Source organism: Notolepis coatsorum, assembly GCF_963971535.1.
Source record: "Notolepis coatsorum genome assembly, chromosome: 2".
Lineage (NCBI taxonomy): Eukaryota > Metazoa > Chordata > Actinopteri > Aulopiformes > Paralepididae > Notolepis > Notolepis coatsorum.
In genome coordinates, this window is record NC_140166.1 from 128,061,565 (window position 1) to 128,074,167 (window position 12,603).

Genomic DNA, 12,603 nt, shown 5'->3' on the forward strand with positions numbered 1-12,603 from the left:
GCGTACTCCAAGCAGACGCGCACCACTCAGACCTCCGCGCCAGATGCGCTCTCCGTACCGGCGCGTACTCCAAGCAGACGCGCACCACTCAGACCTCCGCGCCAGATGCGCTCTCCTCCAGACGTCTAGCCTGCGCGCGCCTACTCCATCCCTGTAAGCAGCTCTGACCCTCGCCCTGTTCCAAGGCCAGAACCCTGTTTTCTCTGTCCCTGTCCCCAGCCCGCCTCCGCGGGCCTCTGTCCCTGTTTCCCCTCTCTAGTCCTCCTAGTCCTCCCTGTCCCCAGCCCGCCTCCGCGGGCCTCTGTACCTGTTTTCCCCTCTCTAGTCCCCTAGTCCTCCCTGTCCAGTCCTTCTAGTCCTCCTAGTCCTCCCTGTCCAGTCCTTCTAGTCCTCCTAGTCCTCCCTGTCCAGTCCTTCTAGTCCTCCTAGTCCTCCCTGTCCCCAGCCCGCCTCCGCGGGCCTCTGTCCCTGTTTCCCCTCTCTAGTCCTCCTAGTCCTCCCTGTCCCCAGCCCGCCTCCGCGGGCCTCTGTCCCTGTTTCCCCTCTCTAGTTCCTCCTAGTCCTCCCTGTCCAGTCCTCCTAGTCCTCCCTGTTCCTGCCCTGTTCCCTTGCCCTGGCCCTGTCCGTTAGCCTTTCCCTTAGCCTTCCCCTTAGCCAGCTCGCCTCTTAAAGGCACTGTGCCTATTTTCCCAACTTCTTGTTTCCTGTGATTTGTGTTCTCCCTTAAAGGGACAGTGCCGTTTTCTGTTGTTTTCAATAAATGCCCAGTTCTTGGCTTACTCTCATACCTGTCTCGTGTTGTGCGATTGGGGTCGGTTACAAACCATAACATTAACTATTGATATCCGTGCTTGTACTGTGTTTTTAAGTTTTGCCCATCTATCAAGGTCGTCTTTGATTTTGTTTTGGATTTTTGTGTAATTGTGCTTCACCGTTTGTCTTATGGTGGGGAATATTTCCACTCCCAAGCATCTGAAATGTTTTACCATCGGTATCTCTCCTGGGAGGGTTATATCTTTTTTTGCAGGGGTGTTAAGTGGAAGGAAAGCCGACTTCGGCCAATTTATCTTAAATCCCGATAAATCACCAAAGTCCTCAATCAACTTGAGCAGATGAGGCAATGTGGTGTTGGGGTTTTGCATGAACAATATTACGTCGTCCGCATATAAACAAATTTTTTGTTGTGTGCCCTTGATTACGATTGGTTCTATGGATTGGGATTGTCTTATATATTGTTCTAAAGGCTCTAATGATAGATTGAATAGTCCGGGACTAAGAGGACAACCCTGTCTGGCAGAGCGTGATACCGGAAAGATTTTGGAGATGATTGTGCCTGTTGTAATCATGGCCGATGGGTCTTTGTATAATACTTTAATCATATCAATGAATCCTTTTCCTAACCCCATCCTTTCTAGTACTGCCCATAGATACGACCATTCCAGCCTGTCGAAGGCTTTCATAGCATCCAGGGACAGCATCGCCTTAGGTATGGTGTCATCCTTGTCGGCATCTAGTACGTGCAGTATTCGTCTCAGTGAATATTGTTATGATGTCAGAGAATCATATGCTTATTATTTTTCCAAGAAAAAGGGGCTAGCTTGTACCATCTGAGACCTCAGGGTGGTTACATCAGCCAGTTTGATCTTAAGATCTTAGTCGATCTTAGTTGATCTTAATCGATCTTGGTCAATCTCAGTTGTTCTTAGTCGATCTTAGTCATAAACACATCTCTGGAAAGAAATCGATTTTAAAAGCTCCTTCTGCATGATTGTATGTGGGAAACAATTGTACAGATGTGTCGATGAAATCATCTCATCAATAAGTTAAAAAGGTCCTATGACTAGTCAACTAAGAGTTTGTGGAGGACAGCCCCCCCCCCCCCCCCTGTCCTACATCTACCTTGAACTGATTTTCTAAACAATCCTCTCTGGACTGGAGTAACAGTGAAGGAGCACTAGTTGCATATAAAGGGAGTGCTAGTTTTACACAGCTGGGTACATCTCTATAAGGGCTGGACATGTTGAGCAAGATGCAAACATTGTTTGTGTGTGTGTACGTGTGTGCATGTGTGTGTGTGTGTATCAAATCAAAGAGAGAGAGAGAGAGAGAGAGGGAGAGGGAGAGGGAGAGGGAGAGGGAGAGGGAGAGGGAGAGAGAGAGAGAGAGGGAGAGAGAGAGAGAGAGAGGCTAAGACAGAGACAGAGCTTGAAGCTCAAACATGTGTGTTTATGTGTGTACAGTGGCGGGTGTACAGTGTGGGCGTTTGTTTATTTGCGCGTGTGCTTGTTTGTGTGTTTGTGTGTGATCATGGGCGTGTGAGTCGGTGTTTATTTATGTGTGTGCGTGTCGGCATATGAGTGTGTTTATGTGTTTACAGCATTGTGTAACCCTGACTAATGAATCATTGAGAAGCCCGGCCGGCCGTCTAGGGGTGACTTGACGACTAGCTGATTGGTAATTAATTGTTAATGAGGTTTAGCGAGCAAACAGTGATCTACAAAGACAGAGAATAAGACAGAAAGACACGGAGATGAAAGGAGAGAGAGAGAGAGAGAGAGAGAGAGAGAGAGAGAGCTGCTGAATCGCTGTAGTGACCGGATACTGCATCAAGCCACTTGATTAATGGGGTGTCTGCACACACACACACACACACACACAGGAGAGGTGGCTGAATGACTCTGCATCACAATGCAGTGGCCGTGGGGGAATAATAGGACTAAAAGGGGATTAGGGTCGACACCTCATCCACTGACTGTCTCTGTTCCCTTGAGATCTGCCTTGGTTTGGCTCTGCACACACACTTACCCTCACGCCCACACACATCACATACACATGCACACACACACACACACACACACACACGCACACACGCACACACACACGCACACACACACACACCGGGGGCGCGCCGGTACAAGCCCCATTTCATGGGTGCATGAGGAAGGATAATAACGATAATCTAGCGTTGATTTCAGGAAGGTTCGATAATCAGGCGAAAAATGACAACGTGATAATTAACTGGATTTCACTAAAGGGCTATTATCGCGTCTTTTCCTGGGATTACTCAGAAGCACCCAAACTATACTCATATTCAAATGGTATAAAACGGAAATGTACGGATGAAAAAACAATCTGTTTTTTGCATGTTGACCAGAAGCAACTCACTGACAATCGACGGTGTTATTAGACTCATAGCTATAATATAAGATATATTTTAAGCACTCGCAAGTTTGGCAGTCTCCCCGTTGACTTACAGTGTTGGCGTTCTACCCAGAAGGTAGACAGCGACCCATGGCGCTGAATGAGTTAATGGACATTTATTTATCAATTATGATTTTGGCTACCAACGATTATGAAAACAAGATAATTTTGTTAATAATAATAATGTTTGATAATTGACATTTTTTGTTTTTAATTTGTTTTATATTTGCAAGGAAATCCCTTGTTAAATGTTTTTTTATTTTTTTTATTTCAATAAATGCACAATGTTTCCAAGTCAATGAGTAATTGTGTTAAATAATCGTGATCTCAATATTAACCAAAATAATCATGATTATGATTATGATCAGCCATAGCAGCCCTAGTTAGGGAGCTACCGAAGTCAAAGGAAATGTCCTCTCAAGTACAGCAATGTCAATGTAGGGAGAACGGGGTTGGTTGTCACACGGGTAGGTTGTCACATTCATTATATTTCGCTACCAAAAGGCGCTGTCTCTCATATTTTGGTATGGAAATGTCCAGAATTGGGATCAGAGCTCACCTACATAGTCTTATTTGGAGTAAGACAGCTGAACTTGAGGTGAGAGGACTTTTAGTGTTTTTCACGTGAAATTGTAAATATTCAGCTCCTCAGTATTTTTCTTCTATGCTTTCACACAATTGGTTTATAATGAAACAATTGTTACCCTTAAAAAGTGTGAAGGGAAAGCTATAGTTTAGATTGTTGTTGGCTAACTAACTAGTTTTTAGATGGTTGTTAGCCTTGATACTAGCAAGACATTCCAGTTGGGGTTGGTTGTCACATGTGACAAGCACATGACTTTTTAATGAGCACAACATGGACCGTTTCTTCACCAACTTGGAGGAGGTGATGGATGAGCTGAGGACAGACCGAGCAGAGCCCAATGCACCCCAGCCCAGCCCACCTACCAAGCCTAGTACATCCCAGCCTAGACCACCTGCCAAGCCTAGTACATCCCAGCCTAGACCACCTGCCAAGCCTAGTACATCCCAGTGTACTCCACCCCAGCTGCATGGAAAAGGCAGCCAGCAAGAAGAATAAACAGAAAGGAAAGAGACAGGAGGAGTCTTCATCAGATGAAGATGATTATTTTTGTTTGGTTTGTATGGAAACATTCTCCAACAGCCGTTCAGGGGAGGTATGGGAGAAGTGTTGGATGTGCAACCAGTTGGCACACAAGCTCTGCTTAGTTGGAGTGCCCAGACCCTACATTTGCCATCACTGTAACTCAGATAGTGAATGAGTGTAGCCTAGTTGTGTTGGCTATTATTGTTAGGCCTATTTATTTTGTTCTTATTTTGTTATATAGGATAGCCTAAAGATGTGTTTCCTGTTTATGTTCATGTTAAGATGCATTATGTTATGTATTTGTCAACTTGTCAATGCAATTCAACTTTCAAATTTTGTTCTCCCTTCTTGCCTTCTTTTTAAGATGTTTCCCATTAAAACACATAGTGACTGACAACCAACCCCATAGTGTGTGACAACCATCCCTGCGAGTGTCTTTGATAGGTAACATCCTCTTTGTTACAATACGTTGGAAAATGAGAGGGATACGGGCTGTCTTAAATACTTCGAAGCTTTCGTTCGATGGGCAGGGGATTCGAATATGAAAATAAAATTCGATTATAAAAAAATATATATATATGATTTCTTTTTTGTTTTTTTGCAAAATCTCTCTTTGTTAATTACAACAAGCAATGCTGTTTGTTATTTAAGATGAGGTCGGACTCGGCACTGGCAGATTTGTGTTCATTGTGCTGCTTTTATAAAGCCTCAAATGACGGCTTACAATATTTCATGAAAGCAAAGTGTTTCGTTTGTCTAAGATTTAAAAAGGTTTAAACTTTACAGCACTGACAAAGTTGAACAAAGTGCTGTACAAGTCCCACAACATAAAAAAAAAAGTATTATTATTATTATTTTTCTTTTCTTTTCGAAGCTTCGAATTAAAATCGAATCTCGGCCCCGAAGCTTCGAATTCCAAAAAAAAAGGTCAGCCCTAGATACACATTTCAAGCCAACATCGTAAGCTTCAATTTAATGTAGGAATGACTATTGAAAAATGTTTTGATGAGCAATTCACACTAGAGAGACTGTGTGTGTATCTGTGTGTGTGTGTGTAATATTGCGTGTGCACTCGTGTGCGTCTACATGTGTGTGCGTACGTGTGTGGTGCATGTGTGTGTATTTGTTAGAGAACAGTAGAATGGGCTCACAGCAAATAGCCTGATTGGTAGCTCTGTGGTCTGAAACCTAGTTGTGTGTGTGTGTGTGTGTGTGTGTGTGTGTGTGCGTGTGTGTGTGTGTGCGTGTGTGTGTGTGTGTTTTTGAATGAATGGCTTGGCCTTTTGATGTTTCTATGGCAGCTGTAAACTAAGGCATGGGGTGGTTACTGTGACAATGATGAGGAATTGACATTGTGAGGTGTGTGTGTGGTGTGTGTGTGAGAGAGAGAGAGAGAGAGAGAGAGAGAGAGAGAGAGAGAGAGATTAAACATGGATGCTGTAGAGTCTGTGTGCGTGCATACTTTTGTGTGTGCATGCGTACGTGTGTCTGTGTGTGTGTGTGTGTGTGTGTGCGTGCATGCATGCATCTACGTGTAACAAGGTGATCTTTCACAGGCAACAGTCTCTGGTCAGTCAAGTGATACGCACCACCCCCCCCCCCCCCCCCCACCCCTCCCTCTCCCCTTACTCTATTGGAGACCGGCGCTTTGGGTCAGTGCTTCGCTCCACTGCCCCTGTTGTCATGGTAACAGCCTCAAAGCTTCACTTGCGGCACGGCAGAGAGAGGAGGAAGGGGGGGGGGGGGGGGGTGGGGGCTGGGCGGTCACTTCAATGAGTTTTGGACTTGGCTGTGTGAGTTATAAGCCAGAGGCTCCAGAGCTGAAGCGATCTGGCAGCGGCTGAGATATGGCTGCGGTGGTTTTGTTTGCGGTGATATATGGCAGCGTTGGGGCAACACGACAGCACTCTGGCTGCACTTTATTCCTCAGCGTACTCAGCTGGTGGAAAATTACTGCACTTATTTATGTAGAGAGGAGGCAGGGAAACGGTGATTACAAGATAATGGCACATGGAGGGCTGTTACGTTGGTTTGTTGGAAATCGACCGTCGTAAACAAACAGACTTAGGGGGAGAAGTCCTGGCGAGGTAGTCGTCATCAAGTCCTTTTGCTGGAATTGAGTGTTTGAAGCCATTAAGTGTGCAATAGCTTCTTATGTGTATTTTTATGATTCTGTGTTTAGTTTTTAACACCTTGTGGTATCAGCAACGTGTATTTTACTTTTGACAAGTGAAAATAGCAATGTCCCTTTTGCTTAACCTTACCGCGAGCCACAATCAATGATGGATCTTCTGTATTGACGTACAGTAGCAGCGGGTGAGAAGCACCAGAGGCCCCGTGATATGATATTATCACGATACTAGATATTGCAATTTATTACCTTTTTTCAGGAATACAAATTAGGGCTGTCTTAAATACTTCGAAGCTTCGTTCGATGGCACAAGCTTCGAACATTAAAAAAAAAATCAAAGTTAAAAAAGTTTTTTACTTCGATTTGTGTGTGTGTGTGTGCGTGTGTGTGTGTGTGTGTGTGTGTGTGTGTGAGAACTACCCATCCCAGTTAGGACAGCCGAATCCCGTCCAATATTTCGCCGTCGACTAAAGACTCACTTCTTCAACCATTATCTAAAATGAAAAAAAAAAAAAAAAAAAAACGTGACTAACCTTACTGTCATGCACTTTTCCTAATAAACTAACCTACACTGTAACACGCAACACTTTGATAAACATTGTTACTCAGCTGATAGAGTTGTACCCTTCTTGCTGTTTTGTCGTACAGAACTTGTAAGTCGCTTTGGATAAAAGCGTCAGCTAAATGACTAAATGTAAATGTGTGTGTGTGTGTGTGTGTGTGTGTGTGTGTGTGTGTGTGTGTGTGTGTGTGTGTGTGTGTGTGTGTGTGTGTGTGTGTGTGTGTGTGTGTGTGTGTGTGTGTGTGTGTGTGTGTGTGTGTGTGTGTGTGTGTGTGCGTGTGCGTGTGCGTGTGTGTGTGTGTGTGCGCGCGCGCGCGCGCATGGGGCCATTGGGTGGGGCCGGGGGACAAATACACTGGAGGAAAGTAACCCAGCTCAGCACTGCCCAAATTATATCATCACTATTGCCTGTTTGAAGGATATCATCCTCAAATACATATACACCTACATGCCTTGTAGAATTCCACACATAAGAAAGAAAGATACTGGGATGAATAAACAAAATAGGAAATAAAATTTAGATAAGGTGCTACTGAGATGTTTTGGTGAGTTCTTTGTTTTTTTGTGGAAGTTGCCCTTCTTAAAAATGCATGAACATTCACTGATAATTGGTCTGTAGTGGAGTCTACAAGGTCTATATTGCCGGACCATGTAGAATCCGGACCTTGTAGACTGACATAATTCTGTGCATAGTTTAGTCTACACAGGCCATATTCAAATAATCAAAATCTTACTTCATTCATCTTAAACATTCTTGATTTGGGGGATTGGTAGTTCCCATGAAATCTGGGCCCCGTTCCTCATACCTGGATAACTGAGTTAGCCGGATAACTTTCGGGTAATTCTGACTTAAGCCGGACTTTCCGATTCCCCGTACGTGGATTTTCCAAATCACCATGACAACAGATCCAAAAGTTTGAGCCTGGTCAAAAGCAGAGCCTGAACCATCGCCACGCCCCCGCAAAAAAGTGACAGCCCGTTTCCTGAAATTATTCCCACAGTCTACGATCTGCATTATACCATTCTGAATTACGTTTTTGTGCTCCATTCTTCCAGAGGGGGCTTTTGAAATGTAAAATAGACCCAAAATGCTGATACTAAATTCACTTTGTCCTAAATAATGCACGTTATATATACCGTGGCGCTCGCTCGGTGCGATGTACACATTATGACGTGGTTATTTTAATTGTAACTGGGATTAAGATGTCTGATGAGATGCGCTGTTTGACGGATTTGAGAAATTGAATGAGCCGTTGACGTCACATTAATGAATGAGGATAAAGAAATAAAACTTCATTCAAAATAAAGAATATTCTAAACACGGGTCTCTCGTTCATTAATGTATAAACAATGAATTTATCCCGTCTGGTCCAGTGGCGCAGCGGTAGTGCTCAAGCATGCCAACCCAGCGACCGGTGTTCAAAACACCGTGTTTCCAATATAATTTTTTTGAATATAATATTAATGATTATACGCCAAAGTAGCCTTGTTTTAAGTTAAAATATTATAAATCTACATGCATTGAGGATGTCATTCTTTATATACTGTAGCTCTCAACGTGCACCAAATTGAATTATTCCTATATTGCAAAAAGAAGGAAAAGACTAGGGTCTCGAACCCCGGTCGTCTGCGTGAAAGTCAAAAGACCAACCCGTTAGACCACATTGGAGATAAGTTAAAGATCGACTATACATCAATCAATGGGTAAGAGAGCTGTATCGTAATTCTGTATAACAGTTCAACTAATTATTTTCGCTAGCAAGATCTCATTTGATTATTCAATCCAGCAGGCAAGTTTAAAGAAATATAATCTGATTGATTGAGGTAATGAGGGACTTAGAATTAGCCTATAGATAACGCATTTAACTTGTCGGCGAGGCGATTGAGCCGTATTGCAATCTGTCAATAAAGTCTTAAATCAATTAATCAATCAATGCCGTTAGAGAATCAGGATCTCTGCCATCGATACGTGCTGGCTTTTCACCTAAAGCGGCCGCGCGCACTTAGCCTGAGTCTCAAGTCTGAATCGAGTTAACGAGACTGAATCCACCTTCGAGGAACAGGAAAATCCCGGCTTCGAACATCGGGTTAACTGAAGCTGGATAATGACATCTTGATCGACTTAGTTGAACCACGTACAAGAAACAGGGCCCTGAAGTTGTTCAAACGTTGTGTCTTTACTTATGTAATTAGTGATGTGTTGTTCAGTGCTGGGAACCACATCTCTCTCTCTGCCCCCACAGCCATATAGGATACATCCAGACCAGTATATAGACAAGACCTAGGGTTGGGCATCGTTTGGATTTGAACGATTCCGGTTCCGATTCCGATTCTCCATATCGATTCCTGTTCTAAACGATTCTCGATTCCGATTCTTTGAGGTGCAGGTCAAAACAGGTCACAGCTTATTTCGAAGGAGATTTTTTATTTATTTTTTTTTCAAAAAGAAAATCATACTATTCACATTTTCAGTTGACTTGATACAGTTTAATTTGGTTGCTGTACTGTAACTAGGGTATTAAAGTAAAAAAAAAAAAAAAAAAAAAAAAGTAAACAAAAAAAAGGTAAAAAAATAAAAAATAAAATCGAAATTTAGAATCGAAATTCAAATATGTTACTTCCGGTTCCAGAACCGGAAGTTAGGAACCGGTTCCTATTAGAACCGGTTTTCGGTGCCCAACCCTAACAAGACCTCTCTCTCTCTCTCTCTCTCTCTCTGTCTCTCTCTCTCTCTCTCTCTCTCTCTCTCTCTCTCTCTCTCTCTCTCTCTCTCTCTGTCTCTCTCTCTCTCTCTCTCTCTCTCTCTCTCTCTGTCTCTCTCTCTCTCTCTCTCTCTCTCTCTCTCTCTCTCTCTCTCTCTCTCTCTCTCTCCCAGTATCTGCCGCAGCAGCGTGTGATGTAAGCCCAGTGAAGTGTGCCACCATCAGCACTACTATCTGGTCACAGGCTGCCAAGCTCATGGCTGAATAATATTAAGACTGAATAACTTATTGTTTTCCCTTTCAAAACCACCGCTGGGGCTGTATTAAATACGGCTGCCCCCATTAATGTTGTCACTCAATACCCACCATGCAACATTAGCTAGTAGCGATCAGAAATTGCAGCTGACGCTAGCTACTGTTAATCAAATACCATACATCTTTGATTAACACCAACGAAGGGTTATGTATATAACCCAGTTCTATGAGTTATGGTGCGCTCAGCACCTGTCTGCATATATCTCGCTTCAGCGTATATACACTGAATAAAAACTTCAACCATGTACCTTTACATGTCAGCATTCGTCTGGCCACACCCCCATCCGCTTACCTACATAAGCAGGGGTGGGGCCACACACTCATCTCCTTCCCAACAAATTTCACCACAATGAAAAATCAAGGGCCGCAGCGGCGTCCAGGTGCTGAGCGCACCATAACTCATAGAACTGGGTTATATACATAACCCTTCGTTCTATGTCGTTATGGCTTTGCTCAGCACCTGTCTGCATAACAGGGGCTGAGCGGAGCCATCAGCCGACAAATGTACCCCGCTGAGGCCCCCCACAACCATCAGATCAGGGAGGACCGAGCCCCCCCGACCCCCCCTAATGGAGGGCACCCCCCCTATTGGAGGATCACGGGAGGGCGACGGACCCGACCGTGCGAAGAGGCACTCAAGCAACTCAACGCACAGGGTGAGCAGACCGTGGCTTGACCCCACGACTACACACACGCACAACCCGCATGCCACCCGGGAACGAACGGAGGGAACAACCTCGTTACTGCCCCCAGAATCACGGGGTCAGGAACAAACCCAACCCCGTGGCAAGGCCGTAGCAGCGGAGCGCGAAGGAAGACCCAGACCCACTGAAGGGACTGGATCCCCTGGAAAACGGGGGCCCGGAGAGGTCAATGACGTCAGGCATCAAGACCCCACCAGGCGGTCACTTAGTGACACCGCCCCCACATCGCCAGCGTATTCGGATAAGGCCCCTCCAAGAGCGGGCCCTTTCCCCCCAATAGCACACCGCCTGGCACACTGACCCTGCAGAACAGGCAGTCAGCATGGCCGTAAGCACACAAAAAAGGTTAACCAACGGAAGCAGGCAGCGCACCGGGGAAACCAGGCAGCAGGCTGTAACCTGAGCCTGGAGCACTGCGGACGAGACAGACGCCAAAGGAGTCAGCTGAAAACAGCCCCCCCGGCGGAAGGGGCGTATGCTGGCGTTGTTGATCACCATGACAAAGCTTCCTTTAAAAAAAAAAAAACACCCAGAGGTTGAGGCAGAGAAGGCTGACATGATTGGCAGACGTCATGAACGTGCAGGGGCACACTCAACCGGGTAACCCGGGAGTTGACACTGCTCCACACACCAGGGAATCAACCACCTTGTCGTTACCCTATGCGGTGGTTGTTCCTATAACCCCTCAAGAAAAAAACTCCAAAACACACCTGCGGGCATAACTGGCTATATCGCAGTAGGTTATTCCAGGCCTACGGGTCGACGAAACATTACTTCGGACCGGGCCCGGCGGCACGGGAAGCACAGGGTTGCCAGAGGGGGTCCAAGACCACCCCAACAGCCACCTCTTCGCCACGCGTGAGAGAGGAGCGAAAATAATGGAGAACCAGCCCCAAGCACACCGCACTTGGTATTCCCAGGCGGTCTCCCAACCAAGTACTAACCAGGACCGAACCTACGTAGCGGCCGAGATCTGACAAGATCGGGCGTGTACAGGTTGGCATGGCCGTAAGCCATTACGACAGTGCAGAGTACAATATGTACCCAACAAGGGTCTCCATAGCGCCTAACCCTGTGACACCCGGACCGACCTGGTATTTTTCCCCCCGAAAAAAGCACAAGTCCCTCGGGGTACCAGAACAGCAGATCTGCATCCCCGGCGGACAACGGGTTAACTGACCTGGACCAGCGTGACCAGACCAGTCCTGCGTCCTAATCACGCCGACATGCCCACTCCAGGAGAGTGGGTAGGTATGCGTGTCGATCTAAAACATGAAAAGAGGGCACCACCCAGACGGTCCCCATTTAGACCGTGCTCAGTGGCCCACCCCAAGGGCGTGAGACCCCTCTACATATGTTCAGATCTATTCCGTTAACATCCCCAGATATGAACGAGAATTCATCGAGACAACCTAGTAAACTGGCGCTCGGAAGAGACAAAACTCCATCCCAGTTGCCCTATAAAAACGCTGTTTCAACAAGCAACCAAGGCGCACGTAGCCCCTGTGTGATCCTGTAACAGAAACACACGAGCCAGCACTATGTATGCGTCGAGACCCAAACACATCAATGGATAGTCTAGCAAGACACCAAACATTGTTCCTCCAAGTCGCCTGGGAGAACGACACGGAGCCGTCGTGCTTCATGTTCCTTCCTCTTTTTATTTAAAAAAGAAAGAACACAGACTCACATGAATCCCTCGTGACGCAGGCTGAGGGTAAAAATTGTGTAAATTTTTACATCCCACCACCCTCCCATAGGGAGGAGACGGAAATCCCCAGAGAGACTTCCCACGTGAGCTGTATAGATTGAAAAGATATATTGCAACATGAGCATGTAAATTTTGTTTAGGCTCTCGAGGAGGAGGCACTGAACCATAC

At 45.6% G+C, this 12,603-nt stretch overlaps 1 protein-coding gene across 1 annotated transcript in view; it reads left to right on the forward strand.

Moving 5' to 3' along the window:
- The window catches only part of tmem145 (transmembrane protein 145), a gene marked incomplete at its 5' end in the record, with an annotated part of 144,936 nt that overhangs the window by 13,773 nt on the left and 118,560 nt on the right, over positions 1 to 12,603 (forward strand). The gene's annotated exons all lie outside the window — the stretch shown is intronic.